This window comes from Corythoichthys intestinalis, chromosome 1 (assembly GCF_030265065.1).
Source record: "Corythoichthys intestinalis isolate RoL2023-P3 chromosome 1, ASM3026506v1, whole genome shotgun sequence".
NCBI lineage: Eukaryota > Metazoa > Chordata > Actinopteri > Syngnathiformes > Syngnathidae > Corythoichthys > Corythoichthys intestinalis.
Window position 1 is genome coordinate 49,596,240 of NC_080395.1, and position 23,822 is coordinate 49,620,061.

Sequence of the window (23,822 nt, forward strand, 5' to 3'; positions counted from 1 at the left end):
TGTATTGGTGAAGCACCTGATTAGTTGTTTGCTTTGTGTTAGTAAATTGACAAAAAGCAGACAATGTAAAATGCAAATCAGTGAGGTTTTGACAAGAACGTTTTATCGATTGTTGGCATTGAAGCACACGGAATTTGCTGACTGTGCAAAGAACACATTTCCAAAATATCAACATCCAACTACTGTCGGCATTTAATATGAAACCATGCATTTAAGAGATTTTTCAAATACATTGTTAAGTCCAAGATGTCACAAAAACTAGGCCAAAATGGCACCAACTAGAAAAATTGCATCAGTACATGGGTTAATTTTTTTAACCTGCGAACGTTTCAGGATGTTAAAGATGGAATTATTGGCTGCAATGATGGCTCCAGGTTCATCGCTCAATATTTTTGTCTTTTTTTCTCAAGGAAGTGGGTAATTATGAAGCCACCATGTCCAAAGTTGTGGCATTTTAACATTGCCAATACCAAGTATATGCACGTTGTAATTTCATTTTATTTAAATGTTTGTGTTCTAGGATATAACTTTCACGCATCTTTCAATAGAGACAATCTTGGATGTAAGTCATCACATTCACAAATAAGCCATGATTATCTTTAAATGAAGCACTCCTGTGACTTCATTGTTCCTCACAAATGACAGCAACAGAGGTCACATTAGGTTAACGCTTCCCTATTGAACCGCACAGTATGACAAGAATCTTTCAGTGTGACGACAGTCCTGGTTATTGATTCAGGTTCATCTAGTGTAATGACACACTGTCACATGCCAAAACACTTGTTTCATTCAACACGTGTGCAGTGCCCACCTTAGCTAAATTGTTGGTTGGCTTGAAAGAAAGGTCAAAAATCTACAAAAATAACTATTGAGCTTAATGGCGGTTATGTTTGTTTTTTTTCCTCGCAATTTAACCCCACCTCTTGCTCAAAGTCAGCTGAGATAGACTCCATTAATAACAACAAGCACCTTGACTACCCAAACTGGTAACACACTAACAATGCCATTAGGTAAGAGTTGCATAAAAGTGACTGCATTCTCTTTCCTGACAACTTGGTCTCTGCGCTGCACACTCACAGACATTCAGTCTGGATGTGTGTAGGAGACCTCCTGAGTACTCGGTGAAGATTTTAAGACTTGATCTATAAAGGAGCCTGTTGGGTTTTCTGAAAACGAGCACTTTTTAATAAAGCTGCCAGGATTTTATATAAAACAGAGAATTGCTCGTGGCAGATTGTTCCAGCACTTTAAAGCAAACTTCTTTTAGGCTCGCACATGTCAACACTGTGGATCTGGTTGCAAAGAGAGATCCTATTATCTCATTGGCTGCCATTGACCGATAGATGCAAATCCACAGGTCTCAAACATGCGGCCTGGGGACCAGATCCACGCTGCAGTGTCATTTTGTGAGTTCCGTGAAAGTAAATCATGTGCCTCGGTTTGATGTTTTTTTCCACTAAAATTGGATTTAAATACATTTAGAAATCAGAAAATATTGACTATTAGCCCGTTTGAAAAAATATTTAGAATATTTTGTTTTTATTAGTTTAATAATAGAATATTTACTGTAGTTTTTTTCAGCGGCGTAGTTTGACTTTTGTCGGAGGGAGGGAAAAACATGTTGATGACCACGAAATAAAGTGTCAGCAATAAAATGAACTTACAATACATACAGTATATATTAGTTTCATGGCTCCAGAGTGGCTAAGCTAGCGCGAGTATGTCAATAAAAAAACGATATTAACATGATTAACAGATCATATCAAATAAATGCAGATCAGTGTTCGGAATATTCATGCGGCCAAAACAACTTCACACCAAACTGCCGTAATTCTTTTTATTCTGCAGGACTGTTTTTTTTAGATGCATAATGCGCCCACAATAGAGAGGAGTGCTTCGGCCACTTGTGCTCAGTCTGCCGGGGAGTCGCTTTCGTTCCCACAAGAAAAGAAAAAAAATCAGCGGTGAAAAAAAACGATGTGATATCATTCTGCCCTGCTTGCCCAGACAGCCTGTTTTCTGCAGAGCTGCTGGATTACATATGTTGCTGTTCACACTACGATTATTGACATGCAATGGCAAGTTTTAATGACTTTATCCTGAAAACATAGCCAACACATTGATTGCCTGGGTCACCGGTGATTCTCATGCATGCATATTTTGTTTTTATTGGTACGCTTAGCAGGCACCATTGACTCGAACAGCGCCCCCTGCACCCACTCAATCTCCGCCTATGTTTTTTATTTTAAAATAAATGAAAGAATATTTACAGTTTATTTCTGTTTTTAAATTAGAAAATACATGAAAACTAAAAGAATACTTACTATGCTTTTCTTTTTTGTATTCTAAAATGTAAATTGATAACATATTATACTGTATATAAATATATATATAGTATATATAAATGTCTTGTTCCGCTCTGTGACCCCCAATTTGGCCAAATTTTAAAATTGTCTTACAGTGGGGAGAACAAGTATTTGATACACTGCCGATTTTGCTGGTTTTCCCACTTGCAAGCCATGTAGAGGTCTGTAATTTGTATCATAAGTTCTCTTCAACTGTGAGGGATGGAATCTAATACAAAAATCCAGAAAATCACATTGTATAATTTTTAAATAATAAATTTGTATTTAACTGCATGAAATAAGTATTTGATACATTACCAACTAGTAAATATTTCGGCTCTTAGTTCTTTTTTAAGAACCCCTCCTGTTCTCCACTCATTACCAGAAGTAACTGCACCTGTTTGAACTTGTTACCTCTATAAAAGACACCTGTTCACTTGCTCAAACAAACAAACTCCAACCTCTCCACAATGGCCAAGACCAAAGAGCTGTATAAAGACATCAGGGATAAAATAATAGACCTGCACAAAGCTAGGATGGGCTACAGGAAAATAAGCAAGCAGCTTGGTGAGAAGGTAACAACTGTTGGAGCGATTATTAGAAAATGGAAGAAGTTCAAGTTGACGGTCAATCTGCCTCGTTCTGGGGCTCCATGCAAGATCTCACCTCGTGGAATGTGGGGCATCACTGATCATGAGGAAGGTGAGGGATCAGCCCAGAACTACACGGCAGGACCTGGTCAATGACCTGAAGAGAGCTGGAACCACAGTCTCGAAGAAAACCATCGGAAACACATTACGCCGTCATGGATTAAAATCCTACAGCGTACGCAAGGTCCCGCTGCTGGAGTCAGTGCATGTCCAGACACGTCTGAAATTTGCCACTGACCATCTGGATGATCCAGAGGAGCAATGGGAGAAGGTCATGTGGTCGGATGAGACCAAAATTGAACTTTTTGGTCTAAACTCTGCTCTTCGTGTTTGGAGGAAAAAGAAGGATGAGTACAACCCCAAGAACACCATCCCAACCGTGAAACATGGAGGAGGAAACATCATTTTTTGGGGCTGCTTCTCTGCCAAGGGTACAGGACGACTGCACCGTATTGAGGGGAGGATGGATGGGGCTATGTACCGCCAGATCTTAGCTGACAACCTCCTTCCTTCAGTGAGAGCCCTGAAGATGGGTCGTGGCTGGGTCTTCCAGCATGACAACGACCCAAAGCACACAGCCAAGGCAACTAAAGATTGGCTCCGTAAGAAGCATCTTAAGGTCCTGGAGTGGCCTAGCCAGTCACCAGATCTGAACCCGATAGAAAATCTATGGAGGGAGCTGAAAGTCCATGTTGCCCGGCAGCAGCCCCGAAACCTGAAGGCTCTGGAGAAGATCTGCATGGAGGAGTGGGCCAAAATCCCTGCTGCAGTGTGTGCAAACCTTGTCAAGGTCAACAGGAAACGTTTGGTATCTGTAAGAGCAAACAAAGGTTTCTGTACCAAATATTAAGTTCGATTTTGGTGATGTATCAAATACTTATTTCATGCAATTAAATGCAAATGTATTATTTAAAAATCATACAACGTGATTTTCTGTTTTTTTGTATTAGATTCCGTCCCTCACAGTTGAAGAGAACTTATGATACAAATTACAGACCTCTACATGCTTTGCAAGTGGGAAAACCAGCAAAATCGGCAGTGTATCAAATACTTGTTCTCCCCACTGTATATGCATGTGTGATACATCATTGGAAAGCTTAAAATCTCAATTTTCTGGGGCAAGAAAAGTTTTAAACTGGAGGGCTTTTTTTTTTTTAACTTATTAAATTAATTTAATTATTAAATTATAACAGTGAAACCCTAACTGGAGGTGAGAGCATGAGAGAGCATAATTAAAGACATCATGATTTTAACAAGATATTATCGCGTACTTCCCTTTTTTCAATCCAAAAACTCTGTGTAGCATGTCTCACCGAGTGTCAAGACACAGCTGTGAACAGCCACAGCCGGACTTTTTGGGGATTTTATGGGTGAAACGCGGTAATATAAGAAGGGTCGCAATGTGGAAATCGCAGACATCAAGGAGTGTTGTTTTTCAAATATTTACCCTTTAAAACATCTTTTTTAAATTTTTGTTTTTGTTTGAATCGATTATTTATCATCTAAAATATTGGGGAAAATGCGACAGTAGTAACAAAAAATATATACAATTAAGCGATAGTTATGAGGTAGATATCCGTGACCTATTTACAGACACTATTTTTTTCATTGTGACGTAATGTGTTTAAAAGTTTAAAATATGCGAGTGAATAATTTTATAAAGTTGTTTTTTTAAACTAAATATTAGACATCAATTAATGATTCTAAGCTAAAAATGATTAACATTTTGAATAATAAATACAATTACTTACCTTGTTTTTATGGCTTGGTTGAAACAGAAACGGTTGCGCAGTGTCCGTAAACGGGGCTCTCCAGGGTAAAACGGACAACTAATAGTTCAGGGGCTTAATGCGCCATGAAGCTATTATGGCAGCATATACAAGTAGGCATATTGTTCTATCAACCACAACATTCTTTTGGCTTAAACAGAAGTTTATTTTAAAGAGGGGTGCAAGAGCAGAAACTGCTTTTTCAGCCTTGTCTGTTTTCCGCCATATATATTTAAAATGATCGACTATGAAATAGTGGGATTTACAATTTACTGCCAACCCTCTCAATTCACATGTAATGGACGTCTAGTGGAGTAAGTGGCACTAATGCAGGATTATTCACGTCGAACTCTCCCAGTTCAAGTAAACTAGGCTTCCAATACCGTTAGGGGAAGCCGATAAGTTAAAGCCCATGGGCCTGAATATCAATATCAAGAACATAAAATAAAATCCTATTTCATGCAAAAGTTGCGAGGCTCATGTCTTAGGAAACCTATTGTCAAGAGTGATGTGCTGCACTACCTCAGACTGCAGTGGGTTATGTAAACCCCCTTCCACACAGCGTAGGGAAGGGTGCTGGTAGTGGGTAGTGGGGGGGTGAAGGCAGCGCTCCACTGCCAGCACAGAAGGTGTTTGAGGCAGAGGGGAGGGCTGCAGCATTTTAGCCATGCTCCCCCCCATTTGTCTCTCCATATCACTGCCTCCATCTTCCCACAGGCCCGTTTAAGCGCCACTCGCCGTGTTACATCATCTTTTCCGCAAAGCATAGAGTGTTTTCTATACTGTCAAACCTCGCAGGTATAATATTCACTTGAGGACACAGGCCGGCTCAGTGTGACACTAGGTGATCCTTCAACTACTGTGAATACTGTACACTTTTATCATTACTCTTTTTCACTCTGTATTGTTCACAGTTTTTGTGTGTTTATATACTGTTCTTGTACTACAAGCACCGATAGAATGACATTCTTAGGTCATTCCAGAATCGAAAGACATTTTGGCTTTTAAAACCTCCACTTATATAGCTGTTTAGTGAGCTGTAACTGCAGACCAAGAGGACAAACTTACTAATGTACTTAAATAAGTCAATTAAAAAAATAGTCGTCTTATTCTGATCATGTGCATAACAGTGTTGCATGAGACAGAGTCAGGCAACTATTTTGTAAAAATGTGGAAGCAAGGATGTAAGTCTGACACATTCTTGAAGAAAACTGATGATGTTAAATCCAGTTTATGATGTGATTTCTGAATTATTCTACCATAATGATGTTATGGTAACAGAGTTGGGTCCATGTTGTTGGACACACATCCCACGAATAATAATTATCATTTGAAATATTGTTTATTTGTTTATTTAAACAAATGCACAAATGTTACAAGAGCCAGTAATGCAACAGATATTACCCAAAAATGAAATTAACATTTAATATTAACTGTTTTATTTGACATTCAATTTGGTCATTGTCATTAGGGGATTCAGGGTGTGGACAAGAGAAAATTGGTATTTTAGGGGTACTGCAGATTTTTGGGGTATTTTAAAAAATAATTATATTTAATGTACTGTATGTATGTATATATATATATATATATATATATATATATATATATATATTAGGGCTGTCAAACGATTAAATTTTTTAACCGAGTTAATCACAGCTTAAAAATTAATTAATCGTAATTAATCACAATTCAAACCATCTCTAAAATATGCCACTTTTTTCTGTGAATTATTGTTAGAATGGAAAGATAAGACACAAGACGGATATATACATTCAACATACTGTACATAAGTACTGTATTTGTTGATTATAACAATAAATCCGCAAGATGGCATTAACAATATTAACATTCATTCTGTTAAAGGGATCCACGGATAGAAAGACTTGTAGTTCTTAAAAGATAAATGTTATAGTTACAAGTTATAGTAATTTTGTATTAAAACCCCTCTTAATGTTTTCGTTTTGATAAAATTTGGAAATTTTTCAATCAAAAGTAGAGTTAATATAATAATTAGAATAAAAATAATAAGAATAAAGCGACCAAAGTTTGAGTAAGTTTTATGTGTATTTTGCATAGCTATTTTGATTGGCAATGCCAGTTCTCTTTGCATAGTTGTTTAACTGTGTGAGAATAGGGCCTCATTAATACAGATTGAAGTGCTTTTCTTTTTGTGAACATTAGTTGTTTTTTTTGAGAGATAGGAATATTATTTTTGTTTCGCTTTCACTAAATGATACATATGTTTGTTGTGAAAGAGTTGCCGAAGCTTATGCCAATAAACGGCGCAGTCCAATGAATGCCTGTGTCCACTCACCTTTATAACATACATATCTTTGTACATATCTTACCCAAAATACAACAAGAGACACATAATTGCCACTAAAAGAAAGTAAACTTACAGAAATATGTGTGGAGCACAAATAGCAGAATGCAACAGCATAATCATCTCACAGTTACTTATTCTCCCACTAGTAGGAGGAATAACATTAGTATGGATGAAATCCCGTTTTAAAAAGCTGCCTAATGGAAATCTGGATAAAACCAAAGTTGTGTGCACATACTGCTGTGATGAACTGTCCTTCCATCGAAGCACAACCAGCCTAAAGTACCACCTTCGGGCTAAGCATATCTTCGCTAGTGTTAGCAATGACGTTAACACCGCAAAAACAAGCCACAGTCATCAAACTACACTGGCAGAGTGTGGACTCGGACTTGTCAACAAAAGGACAACAAGTAGGTTGACTACTGCTATCGCTAGATGGGTAGCCAGAGACTGTAGAGACCCATTAACTTCGTCGAAGACAAGGGCCTTGAAAATCTCATCCAGATAGCATTGGGCGACCCCACATACAGAACACCATCACGGGCAACTATTGCCACAAAAATTCATGAACTTTTTGAAAATGAAAAGGCAACGAAGGTGGAGCAACTAGCCAGAGTTATGTTTGTTTCACTGACAGGAGACCACTGGACAAAAAAAGGGTATGACTGGCTAACTTAAGCGGTGTTTCTAAACACCTTTACACACATTTTAGTGTAATTTTTTTCAGTTAAGTGTGTGAAAATTAACAAATTACGATTTTTTAAAAAAAAATCTCACACACCTTTCAGGCAGTTTAGTGTAAAACTGCTAATGCTGGATTTATTTGCGTGAAATGTTTAATTTAACAGACAAGTTGTTTACACATTTTTTGAAACACTAGCTATTGTTACTGTATTGTGCTCGTCTGCTCTTTAAATTGGCAGTTAGTTTTGGGCGATATGCCAAACGGTTCTTGAGCCACATTGTTAGTCTGAGGCACTTTAATCTGTTAAGCTCTTTTCGGTATAATACTGACAATTTATTTTATTTTATACGAGCTGAGTTGGTAAATAAAATTTTAAAACTCTATTTGGTTAAGTATTAATTCATTCATACATCATACATTTCATCTGAAAACAAATTTTAAGTCAATTATAGTATTTTCCGAGATTTTTTTTTCCTGAAGAGCAACCTTATTCATCCCGAGGGAAATGTGATTGATCATGATTAATCACACAGTTGACATACGATTAACTAGATTAAATTGTTTAATCATTCGACAGCACTAATATATACAGTATTTTTTTTTCTTTTTTAATTATCTCACGACATGTACATTGATGAAGAACTTGCATGTTTTAGTGTTTTGTATGTGGGTTATTTTAAAAATTGAAGAGTAGTTTCCCACTACTGCCTTGTTACAACCAGTGACAAAAGATATACTCGTCTGTTTAATGTCTTTTTGTGGTCCAGTCCCTAAGTGCAGTCATCAAATGAAAATGGAAATATTTCTATCTCTATCTAATGACCTTTTGGACCAGCGTAAACCTAAAACACAGATGATAATGTAATCAGTGATGGGCATCTAACAGCTTAATATAATATGCTTCTGAAGGGACTGTCATTTATTTCTATAGTAATTTAATGGCCCTGTGCACTCTGACATCTTGGTGACCTTTGCTCCTGCCACAGCAGGTCTTTTCTTCCTGCAGATGCTTATGTAAGAGGCTAATGGGCAAAATAGTAACGCAATACTCCTTAAAGCTGAGACGATCACATGACACAGATCCATCCGTTATGAAAACATTTTCCCCTTGCGTACAAACAGCTCATAATAAACATACACACACATTTCTGACAATTGTGTCTCCTCTGGTTCATTGAATTGGGTCAACTTGTTCAGCTCAAAATGGAGAGCTTAATCGGTAAACAGTTGCTCACCACCAGTAAGGAGCTCCTTTGAGCGGCGATTACGCCACAAAAACAAGCAAGAGGCCCCAATGCGGGTGGCCGGGAATTAAGGAGCAAAATGTTCTAAATCGATGTTTACCACATAAAGGCTGTACTTTACTCAAGACCTGCGGGCCATACCTGGCCCTCAATGTCCTTTTACATGGCCTGTAAACGCTTGCTATAATTTTCTATTGACCAATACAGAACTTTTTATATATACAGGATCTACATATATTTTATATTTTAGCTGTTATATTTCCCTTTAAATTTCATGAAATGAAAATGAAATCCTTATTAACAGAAAAGATCAGCACAAGTTTGTCATGCATTTTCTTTGGTTACTCAGTGGGGTGAACCGCGTCCTAAAATGAGCTCATGGTTGGGCAAATGGCAGATTGTTAAGGTGCTATTGGGAAAGGTGACGTATGATGTGGCTTGAGAATTCATCTCCTCTCCCTACCCTGCAGTATTTCAGATCCTACTGAGACAGTCATCAGTGCTTCTGACCTCATTATAACATTTGTTATCCAACCAGCCTGTCAGCACCAAGACAAACTATCTCCCATCTATCGCTCTCGCTCTCTCTGGCATTATCTTATGTCCACTCCATGGCTATGTCAACTGTATTTCATTACCCTGCTTACTTAGGTAATCCTCACACCAGCATATATTTATACAAGCCTTCTATGACGGTGTAAACTATATTTATAAGATAAGATAAGATAAGATAAGATAAGATAAGATAAGATAAGATAAGATAAGATAAGATAAGATAAGATAAGATAAGATAAGATGCAAACAATGACAATGATCCAAAACACAGAAGTAAATCAACTTCAGAATGATTTAAGAAGAACAAAATACACGTATACACGTTCTGGAGTGCCTAAGTCAACGTCCAGACTTGAACACCATTGAGATGCTGTGGCATGAACTAAAGACAGCGATTCATTCCAGATATCCCGGGAATCTGACTGAACTACAGCAGTTTTGTAGAGAACAAGGGGCCAAGATTAGTCCTGATCGATGTACCAGACTGATCTGCAGGTACAGGAAGCGTCTGGTTGAAGTTGAAGTTATTGCTGCCGAATGGGGGGTGGCACAAAATATTAAATGTGATCGTTCACTTACTTATTTGTCCACTTTCTGTCATTGTTTGCATCTTACCGTCATAATTATGACATGACACTATCATGGGCATTAATGAATGCTTATTATAGTTGTCATTTAGTGTCACCAAAGTGTTACCAAATACCATAAGTAGCAATTAATGAAACAAATAGAACAGTAACTGAGGAAATAATTCGCACAAAACATGAATTTTGTTTGTAGTTCACATCTGTAGTGCTGCAATGCATGCTAGACGGACAACAGTGTTGAAGGCAGATGGCAGCAGAGGTTGGCTGTCTCCCTCAAGGGAGCAATGATAGCCAAATGAAGCTTCTTGAAGCTTGGTTCAAAGCTTCCTGGGGTTCATTTGGTCTTATGACAGTCTTATGATGCCGCTGTCAAATAAAGTGTTACCGGTTAATATCTTTTGGTGTAAATATACCAAGATACAGTGAGGAGATCTGCGGCTTATAGTCCAGTGCGGCTTATCTATGAACAAATACCGTTTTCATGTCAAATTTGGTGGGTGGCAGCTTATAGTCAGGTGCGCCTTATAGTCCGGAAATTAGGGTAGCTGTATCATGCAGAGTAGAACATTTCACATCATGATCTCTCTGCTGTGTAAAGTTGGATATTTGTCCATTCCAATTAGTGTTTGAAAGATAACTCATTTCATAGTAGATGTGTGACATGTGTAAACAGTGTTGGGAACAGTGCACGCTGTTTGGGGCCAGTGATGTAATGGCATGGACTGTATATCGAAGCATAGGGGCTTTACATGTTACTAATGTACAACATGTGCCTCAATGCACAGAAGTCATGGCGTCTTACTCTGGTCTTGACCCACTAATTCTTTAATTTTCTTTATCTTTCACCAGGCAATGTGTGGTGTACCCACCCACTCCTTTAGTCCTCTTCCAGTGGATAAATAGACTGGCTGTACAGCCAAGTACAGCTCACACCCATGTGTGCCAAACTGAGGCATACACTTTTTTGTTTGTCCTCTCCTATTCGGTGACCGCACATCATGATCACCATGGATACTTCCATAAATAGGGCATTACATGATGACACATTAGAGAGAAAGTACACATACACAAATGCCATACCTGGGGTGAGGGGACAATGGTGTGTGGGCCTCTTGCATGCTTTGTCTGACCCACTTCCAGGAAACTTTACTCTCACTAGTGTTGGGCAATATTGAAAAAGTCATTTATCACAATAAGGGCTATTTTATATCATGATAACGATTTGACACAATTTAATATATTTTTTAATTATTTAGTGAAAAAAGGTAAGGTAAAAAGGTATGGTAGTAATAATGGCTAAGAGTGTTCACCACCTCTTTCCCTACCGCTGATGACGATAGACATCTAGTCCATTTGAACTGGGAGTCCTGGCAGCCAGCCCCTCCTAGTTCAAATGATTGGATGTCTATCACGGTCACTGGGACTGTAACGTGATCATTCAGTGCCAGCCCCTCCAGTTCAAATGGATTAGATGCCCATAACGAAGAAAATGACAGCCAATGTGTAAACAATTTCATTTATGAACCACACATTTGTGTTGTGCGGTGATTTGTACAACAGCACAGGTTTGTTGGTATAGGGACATTTAGTGGCCATTGTGCATCATTTATTCAAGAAGTATCATCAATTTAGAGTTGAGCCATAGACTTCATTAAGATATTGACGGGACACGGGGTGCGGGGCCGATTATTAGGGGGCCATCTCTGTCAAAGCTGACCGAGTGGAAACACAGACAAAGAGCTTTTTTAGTTGAAAATTCTTGTGAATGAATGCTTAAATCCCTGAATTCTTTATAGATATGGACGTAAAACAGTCTCAATTCTTGGTCAAAAGCAAAAATAAAAACTGGGCAGTTAGCATTTATTTTACGTAAATATGTCAAATGTGCTGCTAGTCTGTAAGCCACTGTGGCGCCGCCTTATCACAACGAAGAGCTTTTTACGTTTAAATTTTTGGTAATAAATGCTTAAATCCCTGAATTCTTTATAAATATGGACGTAAAACTGTCTCAATTCTTGGATAAAAGCAAAAAAAAAAAAAAAAAAAAAAAAAAAACTGCAGTTGGCATTTCTTTTACGTAAATATTGCAAATTATGACGCCAAAGCCATAGCGGTTAATTTCTCCCATTGATTTTTTTCACAATGTTTCAAAATGCATGCATGGTACGGAAAATATAATAATTACTTTGAATCCTCGAACAAATCACTCCAGAGACAATCCTTCCTGTTTGTATGCGGTACAGCTTTAGAACTTTTTCAACCTAAATCCGACGTTGGAGAATAACTGTTACCGACTTCCACCGACTGAAGCGGATTGTAGGACGGCCCCCTACTTGAAGGCGTGGCGCAGTGTCTGATATGAGTGTGACCCGTCAATATCCTTATTAAGTCTATGGTTGAGCCCATTGTATTCTTATATTATTAAAACCAACATTAGTAACTCTAGAAGGACTTAATGACAATAAATCATTTGCTATCGTTTTTGCAACACATATATTGTCATAACGGCCAGCACTGACTCTCCCCGTGCCAAAAAAAAAAAAAAGAAATCAAATATAAGCTGAATTTGACAAATGGAACAATCAGCAAAATTAAAGTGATCATTCAAACCAGACGTAATTAATTGTCGCACACCTTTTATATACTCGCGGGCACCCGAAAAATACCACCGCGTTCAGTGATTGATGATCAAGTCATGAATCTAAATACTGCAATTGTCGGAATATGCTGAACTCAGTTTGTTGCATAACAGCAGGCAGCTGACCAGTGTGATGGAGTACAACCCCTGGTGAAGCTTTAATCACTTTAAGAGGATTGATATGTGAGGTTGCATACCTTTCTACTTTTCACTTTCAACATCTAATGAGCGCAAACTTCAATAGGTTGTGGTGGCTGTTAAGGCAATAAAATATGTTTTCCATATTCCTCCCACATGAGAAGTGTTCATTATCCATCCTCTCAGTCCAACTTCACAGCTGACTTACTGTCTTTAGCACCAACCTGTCCGACAGCCCGGAGGTATTGCAGCTAAATTTATGCCTCCGAATAACTCTGTCCCTCTCCTTGTTCTCACGGTATGTGGACTGTAAAGGTCCTGAGCGACGCGCCTGCCAACAGATTGAGGCAATGCCGCAGTAGACGAGGCTATAGAAGGTTGGGGAGGAGGCCAAACTACACGTTACAGGAGCTGCAACATGGGCACAGGGGAAATTTTGCTGGTTCAGCAGCAGCACATGTGGGAACATTTGTTGGCTATGCTCCTGGAGAGTGGGCAATAAACATTGTGTCGTTAGTTTGGGTGTGATTGACATGATGCCAGCTACCTCCTACCATAATGCATGAAAAGATTGTAAAGAAGGGTGACCCAAATGAAGTTTGGGTTCTTCATGAGGTCTACATATTTGGTTGAAAATTGATCAACCACATGGCCAGGATTCTCATTGCTGTGGTCATCACGGGACTATTAACTCTTTCAATGTATTGATGGTGGTAGACGTCCTAGGAGGATACGTTTATTGCCGTGAATGTAAAATGTCCCACTCACCTTCCAAACCTTCCAAGCCTTTCCTGTTTTCCTTCTTGGATGTTAATTGCTATCAATGATAGCGAATGAATGTGTGCTGTGTATATAGGCCCAATGTAGAATGCATGCACATAGGCGGTGAGTGAAGAACCGACTCTTAAAGTGACTCCTAATTGTTGACTCATTGACACAGTGTGCAGCATTGATTAGCCTGAACAGATTGTACCCAAGTGTATTGCAGTTGAGCTTTGTTCTAATTTCAGCTGATGTAACTATAAATGATAAACTGGAAAACACAATCGGTTATTGTTTTGGGACTGACAGCTGTTTTAAACTAGGTTTTGGGTGCGAAATGTAAAACTTCTCAGTTTTTTCTCTTTTGCGTTAGACTTTTTAACGATAAAATCCATGTTTTTACACACAAATTTACACACTGTGGAGAAAAACTTGACCTGATAAGAAGAAAAACTGTCCAAAATTTAGTTGAAAAAACTGTTTTGGTTTTTCTGTTTTTTTTTTTTAAATGTTGTCCAGTATTTTCATGTTATGTGGTCACAAACTCTTAATTGCCAGTGGATTTTAAATGGATGCATAGTGATATTTTATAGAAACACTTGGTAATTTTTCAGTTTTGGTCGATTCTAGTAATGCCGGTGGACAAAAGCCGTAGTGTTTTGCCTTAAGGAAGACCAGCGCTGCCTTTCCAATGAGGACCAGCGCACACCAGCGTCATGCCAGTGAGGGAAAGTCGGCTTTTTCCCCCTCCTCAGACAAAACTTTTTTGTCTCAGTTGCTGCTCTGACATCTTTGAAGAATTCGCGCGACAGCGTTCGCATCGATTTCCGTATTTAAAATAAATGGGGAAAGGTGGAAGTAACGTATGCCGTAGAGCAGTCAGCGCATTTCTAGTTTTTTTTTTTGTGGCAGGGTTTCTGCCACCGTCCTCAAAGTTAATTAATGCCAGTGAAAGTAATACAGACTCCCCGAGATACATTCATTCATTCATTCATTTTCCATGCCGCTTATTCCTCACGAGGGTCGCGGAGGTGCTGGAGCCTATCCCAGCTAACTTCGGGCAGTAGGCAGGGGACACCCTGAATTGGTTGCCAGCCAATCGCAGGGCACAAGGAGACACACAACCATTCACGCACACACTCACACCTACGGACAATTTAGAGTGTTCAATCAGCCTACCATGCATGTTTTTGGGATGTGGGAGGAAACCGGAGTTTCCGGCACGGCACGCAGGCACGGGGAGAACATGCAAACTCCACACAGGAAGGCCGAAGCCCGGGATTGAACCCTTGATCCCAGAACTGTGAGGCAGACGTGCTAACCACTCAGCCACCGTGCCGCCCCCCGAGATACAGTGCTGGCCAAAAGTATTGGAACCCCTGCAATTCTGTCATATAATGCTCAATTTCTTCCAGAAAATGATTGCAATTACAAATGCTTTGGTCTTAATGTCTTCATTTATTTTTGCTTTCAATTAAAAAAACAAAAGTGAATTGTAAAAAAATTAAATCATTTTCATTTGACACAAAACTCCAAATGGGCCGGGAAAAAAGTATTGGCACCCTTTGAAAAATCATGTGATGTTTCTCTAATTTGTGTAATTAACAGCACCTGTTATTTACCTGTGGCACATAACAGGTGGCGGCAATAACTAAATCACACTTGCAGCCAGTTAAAATGGATTAAAGTTGACTCAACCTGTATCCTTGTGTGTACCACATTGAGCATGGAGAAAAGAAAGAAGACCAAAGAACTGTCTAAGGACTTCAGAAGCTAAATTGTGAGAAATCATGGGCAATCTCAAGGCTACAAGTCCATCTCCAAAGACCTGAATGTTCCTGTGTCTATTGTGCGCAGTGCCATCAATAAGTGTAAAGCCCATGGCACTGTGGCTAACTTCCCTAGATGTGGACGGAAAAGAAAAATTGACGAGGGATTTCAACGAAAGATTGTGCGGATGGTGGATAAAGAACCTTGACTAACATCCAAACAAGTTCAAGATGTCTTGCAGTCCGAGGGTACAACAGTGTCAACCCGTACTATTCGTCGGCGTCTGATTGAAAAGGGACTCTACGGTAGAGGAAGACCCCACTTCTGACCAGGAGACATAAAAAAAAGCCAGGCTGGAGTTTGCCAAAACTTACCTGACAAAGGCAAAAACGTTTTTAAAGAATGTTCTCTGGTCAGATGAGACAAAAGTAGAGCTTTTTGGGAAAAGGCATCAACATATAGTTTACAGGGAAAAAAACAAGGCCTTCAAAAAAAAAGGATTACGGTCCCCACAGTCAAACATGGCGGAGGTTCCCTGATGTTTTGGGGTTGCTTTGCTACCTCAGGTACTGGACTGCTTGACCGTTTGAATGACACTATGAAGTCTGAAGACTACCAACAAATTTTTATGCATAATGTAGGGCCCAGTGTGAGAAAGCTGGTTCTCCCTCAGAGGTCACGGGTCTTCCAGCAGGACAATGACCCAAAACACACTTCAAAAAGCACTAGAAAATGGTTTGAGAGAAAGCACTGGAGACTTCTAAAGTGGCCAGCAATGAGTCCAGACCTGAATTCTATAGAACACCTGCGGAGAGGTTTGGAGAAGGCACCCTTCAAATCTCAGAGACCTGGAGCAGTTGGCCAAAGAAGAATGGTCTAAAATTCTAGCAGAGCATTGTAAGAAACTCATTGATGGATACCGGAAGCTGTTGTTCGCTGTTATTTCGTCTAAAGGTTGTGCTACCAAGTATTAGGCCGTATTTGGAATTTTGTGTAAATTGATAATGATTTAATGTTTTTTTTTTTATTCTCTTTTGTGTTTTTTTTCATTGCAAGCAAAATAAATGAAGATATTACTACCAAAGCATTTGTAACTGCAATCATTTTTTAGGAGACATTTGAGCATTATCTAACAGAATTGCAGGGGTTCCAATACTTTTGCCAGGACTGTATAAAAGTGGTGGCATTCAACAAGTTGTCAGTCGACATATCATCACAAATGTTATAAAAATATTAGGGCTGTCAAAATTATCGTGTTAACGGGCGGTAATTAATTTTTTAAATTAATCACGTTAAAATATTTGACGCAATTAACGCACATGTCCTGCTCAGACAGTATTCTGCCTTTTGGTAAGTTTTACAGCAAGGCTTTTTGTGCTGTCTAACAGCGAACACTTGTGGTCGCTTTGCGACATGGTTTATTGTTTTCTTGCCAGTTCAATATGGCTGCACGACGTCTCGGGCTGACGCCTACGTTGTAATATAGTGTTTATATGATCCTTGGACAAGATTTGTCCGTAAGTATGGTTGTTGTAAAGAATGTACATATTATGTTAGTAAGCGAAATGTTATATTTTTTGTATGAGACGCTTTTTGTTTATGTTTAGTGAACCTGTATAGCGTGCTAAGCTAACGTTGTTGCTAATGCAATGCTTGTGTACTTTTTTTTGTAGTTTTACGACGGTCTAAATAGGACAATGGTTTGAGGCCATTTTATTAATAAATCAGATGAAAAAGGAAGAAGTCTGATTATTCAGGCGTCGTTCACTAGCTGTCTAGCTTTGGAAAAAGTAGACGCTTCGGAGTGAGGACAGCATAGACAGATTTAAATGACAGTAGAGTGAAATGCCCACTACAGTCCTTATGTACCGTATGTTGAATGTATATATCCATCTTGTGTCTTATCTTTCCATTCCAACAATTTATTTTACAGAATATATATACCAGTATAATTTATAGAAAAATATGGCATATTTTATAGATGGTTTGAATTGCGATTAATTGATTTTTAAGCTGTAATTAACTCGATTAAAAATTTCAATCGTTTGACAGCCCTAAAAAATATTTGACAAAGGTTGAAAAGCTACCAAGTATTGCTTTAAGGGGAAACGGTATTTACATTAAACTGTACATTGACTATTTAACATTGTTGAAAAGTCATGATTGGGGTGGGGGCGCTGAGGTGGTAGAGGCTCTGGTGCTTCTCTCAGCCATTGGCCCGCTGTTCTGGTGGGTGGGCGGGGCCTGACCAGCAGGAGCCTGCCACTTAGCTCACACACTCTTCACCTCACACTATATTCTTCATTTTGGGCACCTACACACTCATTCAGGGCTTTAGGAACAGAGCCGGACAGTCCCGGGCAGGCTGCCCATTGATTGTAATGCCTCATACACCAGGGGTATGGGGTGGCTTAGGGGTCGGTAAGGTGAAGGTGGGGCTGGGCACTGGGGGGATGGCGGTGGTCCATTTGCCGAAGCTGCGCTCACTCCTCCCATGGTTGGTAGGGGCGGTGCCAGGGCCCCGTGGCAGCCCTCGTGCAGCATTTCCACTTTTCTGCATGACTATCACATGTCAGAGTGGGTTCATGCATGACTAGGTGCAACCAGGTGCATTCAGGTAAATGGGATTGTTGGTGCCAGGATTAGCAATCCGGTAGCATAGAGTAGGATGTCAACCTATCGCCAAGTCTAGGTGATTTTCATAAAACTGGATTCCCCACTTCACATTGCCGGAATTGTGTACATCCCACCGTGCCAAATCAAGTTTCTTTTTGACTTACCTTCCCTCCTCCTTCTCTCGGTTACCAGGCCCCCTGCATGATGTCCACGGGTATAATAATTAGATACGATAGCATCACTATGTTCTTAGGTAGGATAGACGTTTAATAAAGTATTTTATTTTTGTCTGTTCTTTTTCTCCTCCGTCTGCTACCTTTCTTTCTGTCTCCTCGAAACCCGTCCGCTGCTTTCTCCTAATAACTAAAACATAATGAGCAACCACAATGGGTTTATATCAAACTTCCATATGGCACATTAAAACTGTTCAGACCATAACGACACTCAGATTCCATTCAATTTGTGAGACTGTATATGTGCACTGCAATTGGCTGGTAGCTGTTCAGAATGTACCCTACCTCTCAGCTGGCTGGCAATGAAAGAGTTACTGTAATATGATCATGCTGATTTAGACATACATTTAATGTGATGTCTGAGACCCATTTTGTTTTTGTTTTTTTTAATCCATTTTATTGCTCTTGGCACTAACAATGAGACATTGCGCTCAGAGACATGAGAAGAGAAAACGTCCATTTGCACTTGTTTACATTATGTAACCACTAAAGCCTTTCGTGCAGCTTCAGAGCGTCACTCCATTTTTGTCCGCATTGCATGAAGAGGCACAATCTGTACCTACTGTGTCTTTTACAATGGTAATCCAATGTTCTTTTCAGTTTTTCCATTTAGGATGAGTTTCAGTGTAATTGGATTTCTCAAAAACCTGGCAGGGGTGTGTAAACTTTTTTTAATATCAGTATTACATTTTAAAAACAACAGAGCGTGTTTTTAAGTTGCAGATGTGCTTCGCTTCCTGGGAAGTCCTTAGACCGAGGTAATATTTGTTCCTGTTCAGTCGGTGAGAAGAGTACACACAGCGATGGGAGATTTGCAGTCCAAGCCCCAGGCCCTCAAGCAGAGACAATCTTAAGTGTATTTGTTTTCATTCGCATTTCAGGCTCGAACACGCAGTAGCCATTTCTTTCCTCTCACATGGAAAAAAAAAAACATTTTTAAAAAAGGCATTTACTTGAATTCAGAGATGTAACAATCACAGAAGAGCTTTCTTTGACCAAAAGGTACATCTTAATGCTGAGGTGTTATTGTTTTGTGTGGTTCTCACACACGTTTGTGCAAGTGATCATCCCACTTGGACAGAATATTTGTTTATTTGTACTTTGGAAAGCAAGCTGAGCTTTCCCTGCATGATATTCTCCTCTGCAGATACAACCTACATAGTTGGGTTGCTCATGCATGACTAATGCGAGTTATGCAATTTACAAAAAAAAAAAAAAAAAAAAAAAACAATAACATTGAATGATTGATTTATAGTGTCTAATTCATATGTTGGATCAGGTTATTAAACATAATTTTGTTTACTACCAGCGTGTACTGCTGTTAGATAATGGAATCAATTTAGTAGGGTTTATACATGAATAATTAATGTATCCATGTGACTATATTAACATGAATTAATGCACTGTATAGAAGTAGGATCAAATGTTACCTTGCAGTCTCTCACAACGGCCAATGAATTAAGGTGATGGATTACAGTATTTACATGGGCATTCATTGACAAATGGATATAAATAGAACAATTTCATACATGTGTGTCCACTCACGCACTAAGATTACACATTGTATTTAAATAGAGGATTAGAAAATGGGCAAAACTTGACCACTGGCGAAAGTGCAATTTTTCTTTTTCAATGCTTAGGCTGTACAGGGAACCCTGATGTAGTTTTTGACCTTAACCCCATTTTAGGGCACTCGTTGAACTCATTGCTTCCCATTGTGACTGGCAGCGATGCTAACCTCTCCCAGTCAAAGTGGATGGGATGTCAAGCACTGTAACTGGCGCTGAAAAATGATCATTAACAGCCAGTCCAACCAGTTCAAATTAATTTGACATCTAGCGTTCTCAATGTCAGGAAATGAGTTAATAGTAAATCTTCTCTTATTTATTTAAAAAAAAAAAAAAAAAAAAGTATCTTTTTTCTTTTCCCAATCCGATTGCTTTTTTTTTTTTTTTGCTCCCGATTCAATTCCAATCATTCCCGATAATTTTTCCCGATTATATACATTTTGGCAATGCATTAAGAAAACAATGAATAAAACTCAGACGAATATATACATTCAACATAGAGTACATAAGTACTGTATTTGTTTATTATGACAATAAATCCTCAAGATGGCATTTACATTATTAACATTCTTTCTGTGAGAGGGACCCACAGATAGAAAGACTTGTAATTCTTAAAGGATAAATGTGACTTTGTATATTGTGACTAAATTTTGCCATCTAGTGTATTTGTTGAGCTTTCAGTAAATTATACTGTAGCCATTTAACTGTTCTGCCCAAATGCATGATGGGAAGTGCAACCATGACTGTGCGTAGTGGCACCTATTGATACATCTTCTCTGTGTTGGGAAATAAGATAGGGTGTTAAGAAAAAGATCAACTACTACCTTTCTTCCCCACATTGCTTCCCAAGATATTTCTAATTGTTGAGAGAGGGATAGTAAGGCTTTAGCCAATTAAAAAACAGCTCCAAAGGCTGCCAAAATTCACTCAACTCATTTTATGCTGCCTTTTAGCTCTATATATAGGTAAAACGGTGCCATTATAGATTGAACGCGACAATACGTGAGTGGGTCGTGCAGCGCATGCGTTAATCGCGTTAAAATATTAATTACCGCTGTTAACGCGATAAATTTGATAGCCCTACTTTAAGCCAAAACTAAAGACTCTGGATGAGTGTAAGACATTTTGTCTGTAACGTTAAATGCAATTAGAAAACGATTTAATTAAAAATAATAATAATAATAATATATATAATATTATTTTATATATATATATATGTATATATATACAGTGCTGCTCAAAAGTTTGTGAACCCCCTCAACATTTTGGAATTTTCTATTATTTCAACCTGATTTCCTAATCAATCAATTCAGTAGTTTTTTTTTTGTTTTTTTAACAGTTGTGTTGTCGAGACTAAATTAAAAAGAGTTTTCATCAACTGATGTAGGTGCAAAATTGAACTGTTTGGTCACAACCAAAACCGCCATGTCTGGCGAAAAGTCAACACTGCATACCACCAAAAGAACCTTCTCCCAGCAGTGAAGCATGGAGGTGGGAATGTCAAGATCTGGGCTTGCTTTTCATCCTCAGGACCTGGACAACTCCACATAGTCCAGGGAATCATGAATTCTGAGGAATATTGTCAAATCCTAGAACATAACCTGACGCCATCTGTTTTGAAGTTAAAGCTTGGCAGAAGGTGGATCATGCAACATGATAATGATCCAAAGCATTCCAGCAATACAACCAAGGAATTGCTGAAAAAGAAGAAGATTGGTGTTCTGGACTGGCCCAGTCAAAGTCCTGACCTAAATCCCATTGAAATGCTGTGGCGGGACCTGAAGCGAGCAGTTCATGCCAGACGCCCATCAAACCTCTCTCAACTGACTGCGTTCTGCAAGGAAGAATGGGCAAAAATCCCCCAAAGTAGATGTGAGAGGCTGATTAGTCACTACAGAAACCGTTTGGTTGAGGTAATCTCTGCAAAAGGAGGCGCAATATCCTATTAACTGAAGGGGTTCACATACTTTTGCACACATGATATCTGAGTTTTTCTTAAATCAACCACTTTTGTTAAATAAAGAATGACAATATAACTATTTCTTTTGTTTCAGTCCATTATTTGGAATGTCAGTATTGTGGATTTGGGTATAACTTAACATTTAATAAGGTTATTTTAGTTTTTTTTACAAAAAATCTGACCATCGCTGTGGGGTTCACAAACTTTCGAGCAGCACTGTATAAATATATATATATATATATATATATATATATGTTAAAAAAAAAGGCATGTCCGATATTTTTTTGCCGATTCCAATACTTTGAAAATGACGTGATCGGGACATCTTTAGTAAATAGTCTTATTAATTTATTTTTATGTTCTTTTTATTTTTTTAAAATAGCTTATACAAGCTATAAGCTATAATTATAACATTTTCTTAAGTTATAATTGTATTTATTCATAAAATAGTTATATAAAAATAATGATTGCATGGACAATACCAAATGTTATTATTGTGGCCCAAAGGACCAATAGTAACTTGCCCTATAAAGGGTTAAAGTGTTTTTTGAGGAACATGGAATTTTGACCATTGAATTTTTTCCCACCGAGAATTATAAGGAAAGTAAAGTAATATCTTGATTTAAAAAAGAAGCTTTTTTCTCTTTTTTTTTGTTTTGTGCAATGAAACAGATGATGATACAAGTGAACTGCAATGACCCACTGCTGAAAAACAGAGCTCGGGCCTATCAGTCCTCATAGGGTTTACAGCTGGAAAAACACACACAGCCTGGCCCCCTACCACATACACACAACTCTCCGGCCTCTTGCAATGAACACACACGTCACGCTGTCCAAGGGACGCAGTATTCCAAGGTGGAAGATTACATGTTGTTGCAATCCAAAACTGGTTACATTGTTCCTTGATAATATAGTGATGTAGTTCAGCCAACACCAGCAAGGTGTTTTTCCACTTCCTTTCCTGTTGCACTGTGTTATAGTAACACAAGTTAATGATTGACGCTTCACACGACATAATCAATAGTCTTCTACTGACCAACTTTCCGTGTGAATGGAAAATCCCACTTTCAAGAGTTTTGCAGTTAATGGACAATAAGCATATAAACTATGAAAAACGTATCCAACTTTGAAAACATAAGTTAAATATCCAGAGTAAAAATCAGTGCTGTATCATATAGTAAAAAAAAACACAAAAAACTTAAGTTCTCCAAATAATGGCTTCTGTTTTGGCTTGTCCACCCCTTCAAAACGGGAAATGTATTTTTATTTATTTTTTTCATTTTTCAATTTGAAAACCAAACAGCCCAGAGTTGCAAATTTTGCGGGTGTGGCGTAATGCATAATCAGACAACTCCCTAGAGTTGCAACATGGAAAATTTGTGGTGTGATAAACTAACATTCATAAATAGAGACTGAATGATCTTTTTTTTAAAATAAGTATGTTTGGTCGACGCTTGAGAGCAAGTGTCATTACATGTAATTCACTTTCCCATATGATTTTAAAATTAAGAGTTTTCCGGTAAAATATTGTCTGTAAAAGGTGTAAAGCAATAAAACAAACAACAAAAATGAATTAAATAAACAAAAAAAAAATTTTTTTTGCAATGGATCATTGTCAAGTATTTTTCGAACCAATCGTGATTCGCAACTTAAACGGTCACGTAATTTTTTTCAAACCTAAGCTTTCAAAAGCGACAACAACTACTGAGCAAGAACCAAGGATTGAAAATGTGAACTATGAAATGCCAGAGAGCACCGACAAAATGTTGAGCGGAGTTTCAATTTGCCTCACAAAAGATGCTAATTGTACAACAGAGACACCGCCAGTGTCTTGCCAATGTAATTACCCCCGTCAAAAATGGTATCCCCTGGCCGCGGGAACGCACACACACATTAGATATGAGTTATGTCAACTTAAATAATTAATTGAAGCCAGATAAGAATTAGAGTTATATATTTTGGACATTTACGTATATTAA